Raw genomic sequence first — 6,808 nt, forward strand, 5'->3', positions numbered from 1 at the left:
TTAGCATTAATTAGTGGTTTTACTTTATTACTTTTTCATGGTACAGGCAAACACTTGCTAAGAGAGGTTTTTATAGAAACTTAATAAAAGGATATCCTGACTTCATTAATTACTTTACCCTGACTGACATTTATAATTATTTAAGCCTGGCTGGCAATGTTTTTTTTTTTAAATCCTGGAAAATCACAAATTTTCATGAATTTTGGGGGTTTCTCCTCCTCCCCCATATCTGGGGTTGATGAATCATCATCTAGCTGCTGTATTCCAGATTCTTCCATGTCTGTTGTCTTGTCATTAGCAGATCCAATGCCATTAGAATCTAGAAAAGATAGAATATATATTAATAATAATAATAATAATGGAAAAAATATATAATAAACTTATAATTAAAAATGAGAAAATTCCATGTTATAATTCGCTCACATCTATAACTAAAAATTTAACTGCAAGCATCAGGAAGAAGGGCTCCAATGTTGAAGCCGGCTGATCAACTATGAACCATTACTTTTTGCTCTAAAAACCCTGGCCAATAATAAGGTCAGTGTTTTCTGCTATGCAAAGTATCTAGTATGGCAAACACACACTTTCCCAAGGGAGGAAGGTATTAAATGTTTGATATGCAGTACCAAGAACACCTGGAGTCATAACATAATATTGGATACAGTATTGTTTTCTAACAGGAAGATGAAGTGAAACAAATCTACTTAGTTTTCATGATAGAGTCACAGATATATTACAAGAAAAAGATTGTTGGATTTATTGTCTATCTAAACCTAAAAAAGCTTTTGACAGTCCCACACAACATGCTGTACACTACACACAAGGGGCATAACTAGCTGACCCTCCAAAGAATACCTGATCAACCAGGCTGTGATTCATTCGTCAGGCTACGAGCAGCCGCGTCAAACAGCCTGGTTGACCAGTCCAGCAACAAGAAGGCCTGGTCAACGACCATGGGAAGGCTAAGCCCCGGAAACACTTATAAAGGTAAGGGTGGTTTTAGATAGTAAGCTACTGCCAGAGGAACAAAAAGCTCCTCTCACATAGTAAGAGGAGCTTGTGCATTACTTTACAACTTCAGACTTGCTTTTAATTATAAGGATGGTGAAAGACTAAAGAAAATGTTCATGCCTTTTGTGAGACCAAAACTGGAACATGCAGCAGTTGAATGGTACCCAAATCTCAAGAAGCACATTAATAAACTTGAAAAGGTGCAACGGTTTGCAGAAAAACATGGCTCCTGGAACTGAAAAACAAAGAGTTACGAGGCGACACTAGAGGCGTTAAACATGCCATCAGTAGAAGATAGAAGAAATAGAGGTAATATGATCACCACTTACAAATTACTAACAGAAATTCTTCAAATTGATATGCTATATATGCAAATGCAAATATGCTGTGCTTACTATATTAACCTGCAATTTTAAATGGGATACATGTACTGTATTGTGATTTGTGTATTTGTACTTAATGAATTTGTGCGCCCCTTGAGGGACTTGAAGTGGAGGGGTGTAGAAATAGCCTAAGCTACTCTATCACTTTGAGATGTATTTTTTTTCTTGTCTCAATAAACTTACTTGAACTTGAAAGAATTACCACGTAACAAAAGTAGGACCCCTTGAGTATTTAAAGAGTTGGTTAGACATATATATGAATGAGATTGGGTGGATATAAATAGGAGCTGCCTCATATTGGTTAATAAGCCTTCTGCAGCTATCTTAATCATGTTCAGTTTTCTGCCTTATTCAAAAGTAAAACCCAAAAATACCTAATTTCATCCTCATTTACCTACCTACCTAGTGCTTCAAACTCCCACTGTATATGTGTGTGTGTGTGTGTACTCACCTAATTGTGCTTGCAGGGGTTGAGCTTTGGCTCTTTGGTCCCGCCTCTCAACTGTCAATCAACTGGTGTACAGATTCCCGAGCCTACTGGGCTCTATCATATCTACATTTGAAACTGTGTATGGAGTCAGCCTCCACCACATCACTTCCTAGTGCATTCCATTTATTAACTACTCTGACACTGAAAAAATTCTTTCTAACGTCTCTGTGACTCATCTGGGTACTAAGTTTCCACCTGTGTCCCCTTGTTCGTGTCCCACCCGTGCTGAAGAGTTTGTCTTTGTCCACCCTGTCAATTCCCCTGAGAATTTTGTAGGTGGTTATCATGTCTCCCCTTACTCCTCTGTTTTCCAGGGATGTGAGGTTCAGCTCCTTTAGCCTTTCCTCGTAGCTCAATCCTCTCAGTTCCGGGACGAGCCAGGTGGTATACCGCTGAATCTTCTCTAACTTTGTCTTTGTCTTTTCTTTTTTTTGAAATATGAAGTTCAATTTTGTCTTTGTATGTGTGTGTGTGTATATGTATATGTATATGTATATGTATATATATATATATATATATATATATATATATATATATATATATATATATATATATATATATATATATATATATATATATCTATATATATATATATATATATATATATATATATATATTTATTTATTTATTTATTTATTTTAATGACCTCTAGTCAATGGTGTCACAGAATCATTATGTTCACCTGTGAGTTGGTTTAATTCTGCAGCCTCCAACTTCCTCTTGCGATCTGAAAATAAAAATTTCTATTATAATTTAATTATTAAATTATCAGCAAAAATATGTTGGGAATATACCTTTCATGGGAGGTGTGCTTATCATGTATTGGGATGTGAATCTGGCAACAGGCAAGGTAACAAGGAATTGTTTTTATATTTAATATTTAACATTTAAACTTATTTTTAGCATAGAACAGTAATATAGTATATAATATAAGTTTATCAGTTCAGATAATAGTGACCCCAAATGTATAACAATGTGGTTAAGAACCTTGTATGCATGATATTTTGTCCAACTAGTCAGAAAAGTTAAACATGAAAGGAAAGGAAAACAAAACTATGAACTTCATATTTCAAAAATAAGAAGAGCAAAGACAAAACCTAGAGGGTTATTTTATTTATTGCATTAAGGTCTATGCATTATTGTTATTACATTATATTAAAATATATTACATTAGTATATGCAATTATATTATATTAGATTATATTATATAATATTGCATTAGTATATTCAATACAGTACTTACACAAATGGAAGATATTGCTTATCGATTTACAGTCTGCTGCTGTTAGGCAATCTGCTGGCAAAATGCCTTGAGTAGCTTTATGGAGTCCTTTCTTGTAATAGATGAACACGGTTTCATACCCAGCACCACGCATTTTTGCCATCTGAAAAGAAAGGGTAAAATCCTAATGAACAAAAGGCCTCATGACGATCTCGTCTTCATAAAGACATATCTCTTTTGAGAAAGATCAACACTGGGGGATTCTCATACTCAAATTTCCTAACACTTTGGAGGATATATATCTACATTACTTCTTTAAGAGGGCCAGATGTAACAAACCAGGAGCAAATATTTAAAGATCACCAAGCCACAATGTAGGATAGGAAACAGGTGTTATATATAGTAGGCATCCATCGGTCTCAGGAGATCTCAGAAGTTGTGCTCTGGTGTCAGCCTGGTCAGGAGTGGCCTCACCAGGGCGCAAAGCCAGGGTAAGTTGATTCGGGGGAGAAGCTGTTACCCAGACAGCAGGTTTGTATATATATATATATATATATATATATATATATATATATATATATATATATATATATATATATATATATATATATATATATATATATATATATATATGTCGTACCTAGTAGCCAGAACGCACTTCTCAGCCTACTATGCATGGCCCGATTTGCCTAATAAGCCAAGTTTTACTGAATTAATATATTTTCTCTATTTTTTTTCTTATGTAATGATAAAGCTACCCATTTCATTATGTATGAGGTCAATTTTTTTTTTATTGGAGTTAAAATTACCGTAGATATATGACCAAACCTAACCAACCCTACCTAACCTAACCTAACCTATCTTTATAGGTTAGGTTAGGTTAGGTAGCCGAAAACGTTAGGTTAGGTTAGGTTAGGTAGGTTAGGTAGTCGAAAAAACATTAATTCATAAAAACTAGGCTTATTAGGCAAATCGGGCCTTGAATAGTAGGCTGAGAAGTGCGTTCTGGCTACTAGGTACGACATATATATATATATATATATATATATATATATATATATATATATATATATATATATATATATATATATATATATATATATATATATATATATATATATATATTATATATATATATATGTCGTACCTAGTAGCCAGAACGCACTTCTCAGCCTACTATGCTAGGCCCGATTTGCCTAATAAGCCAAGTTTTTCTGAATTTATATATTTTCTCTAATTTTTTTCTTATGAAATGATAAAGCTACTCATTTCATTATGTATGAGGTCAATTTTTTTTTATTGGAGTTAAAATTAACGTAGATATATGACCGAACCTAACCAACCCTACCTAACCTAACCTAACCTATCTTTATAGGTTAGGTTAGGTAGCCGAAAAAGTTAGGTTAGGTTAGGTAGGTTAGGTAGTCGAAAAACAATTAATTCATGAAAACTTGGCTTAATAGGCAAATCGGGCCTTGCATAGTAGCCCAAGAAGTGAGTTCTGGCTACTAGGTACGACATATATATATATATATATATATATATATATATATATATATATATATATATATATATATATATATATATATATATATATATATATATATATATATATATATATATATATATATATATATATATATATATATATATATGTCGTACCTAGTAGCCAGAACACACTTCTCAGCCTACTATGCAAGGCCCGATTTGCCTAATAAGCCAAGTTTTCATGAATTAATTGTTTTTCGACTACCTAACCTACCTAACCTAACCTAACCTAACTTTTTCGGCTACCTAACCTAACCTAACCTATATAGATAGGTTAGGTTAGGTTAGGTATGGTTGGTTAGGTTCGGTCATATATCTACGTTAATTTTAACTCCAATAAAAAAAAATTGACCTCATACATAATGAAATTGGTAGCTTTATCATTTCATAAGAAAAAAAATAGAGAAAATATATTAATTCAGGAAAACTTGGCTTATTAGGCAAATCGGGCCTTGCATAGTAGGCCAAAAAGTGCGTTCTGGCTACTAGGTACGACATATATATATATATATATATATATATATATATATATATATATATATATATATATATATATATATATATATATGTCGTACCTAGTAGCCAGAACTCACTTCTCAGCCTACTATTCAAGGCCCGATTTGCCTAATAAGCCAAGTTTTCCTGAATTAATGTTTTTACTATAATTTTTTTCTTATGAAATGATAAAGCTACCCTTTTCACTATGTATGAGGTCAATTTTTTTTTATTGGAGTTAAAATTAACGTAGATATATGACCGAACCTAACCAACCCTACCTAACCTAACCTAACGTATATATATAGGTAAGGTTAGGTTAGGTAGCCAAAAAAAGCTAGGTTAGGTTAGGTTAGGTAGGTTAGGTAGACGAAAAAACATTAATTCATGAAAACTTGGCTTATTAGGCAAATCGGGCCTTGCATAGTAGGCTGAGAAGTGAGTTCTGGCTACTAGGTACGACATATATATATATATATATATATATATATATATATATATATATATATATATATATATATATATATATATATATATATATATATATATATATATATATATATATATATATATATATATATATATATATATATATATATATATATATGTCGTACCTAGTAGCCAGAACTCACTTCTCAGCCTACTATTCAAGGCCCGATTTGCCTAATAAGCCAAGTTTTCCTGAATTAATATATTTACTATAATTTTTTTCTTATGAAATGATAAAGCAACCCTTTTCTCTATGTATGAGGTCAATTTTTTTTTATTGGAGTTAAAATTAACGTAGATATATGACCGAACCTAACCAACCCTACCTAACCTAACCTAACCTATATTTATAGGTAAGGTTAGGTTAGGTAGCCAAAAAAAGCTAGGTTAGGTTAGGTTAGGTAGGTTAGGTAGACGAAAAAACATTAATTCATGAAAACTTGGCTTATTAGGCAAATCAGGCCTTGAATAGTAGGCTGAAAAGTGCGTTCTGGCTATTAGGTACGACATATATATATATATATATATATATATATATATATATATATATATATATATATATATATATATATATATATATATATATATATATATATTAGTATATTTTGGTAGCAGTCTTTCCTGTAGACATATATTATTAAATATGACCGAAAAAGTAAGATTAATAATTCTAACACGAATTTTCTCAATCTTTCATACATTACGCTTCACTGTTGGAGGTAAATAAAAAATCACTTCTCCAAAATTCATTTTTATTTTTAGTCTGACGCGACACGGGCGCGTTTCGTAAAACTTATTACATTTTCAAAGACTTCACAAATACACAACTGATTAGAACTTGCGTTTCCCTGATTTTATATCTACATTTGAGTGAGGTGGGAAGGGTGATGTGGCATTACATTTGAGTGAGGTGGGAAGGGTGATGTGGCATTAACACAAGACAGAACACTAGGGGATATTAATAGGGTATTAAAAGTATCAACACAAGACAGAACAGAAACAATGGGTATTGAATAGAAGTGTTTGTAGAAAGCCTATTGGTCCATATTTCTTGATGCTTCTATATTGGAGCGGAGTCTTGAGGTGGGTAGAATATAGTTGTGCAATAATTGGCTGTTGATTGCTGGTGTTGACTTCTTGATGTGTAGTGCCTCGCAAACGTCAAGCCGT

General features: G+C 32.4%; 1 long non-coding RNA gene across 1 annotated transcript; it reads right to left on the bottom strand.

Moving 5' to 3' along the window:
* Window positions 1–2,614, bottom strand: LOC138356483 (uncharacterized). The gene is made up of 2 exons (XR_011224469.1): window positions 2,531–2,614; window positions 1–319 (listed from the first exon to the last, which is right to left on the bottom strand). It is a non-coding gene; the product is annotated as an uncharacterized lncRNA (long non-coding RNA).
* Window positions 2,615–6,808: the final 4,194 nt, after the last annotated feature.

The sequence above is a fragment of the Procambarus clarkii genome, chromosome 72 (assembly GCF_040958095.1).
Source record: "Procambarus clarkii isolate CNS0578487 chromosome 72, FALCON_Pclarkii_2.0, whole genome shotgun sequence".
Taxonomy (NCBI): Eukaryota; Metazoa; Arthropoda; class Malacostraca; order Decapoda; family Cambaridae; genus Procambarus; species Procambarus clarkii.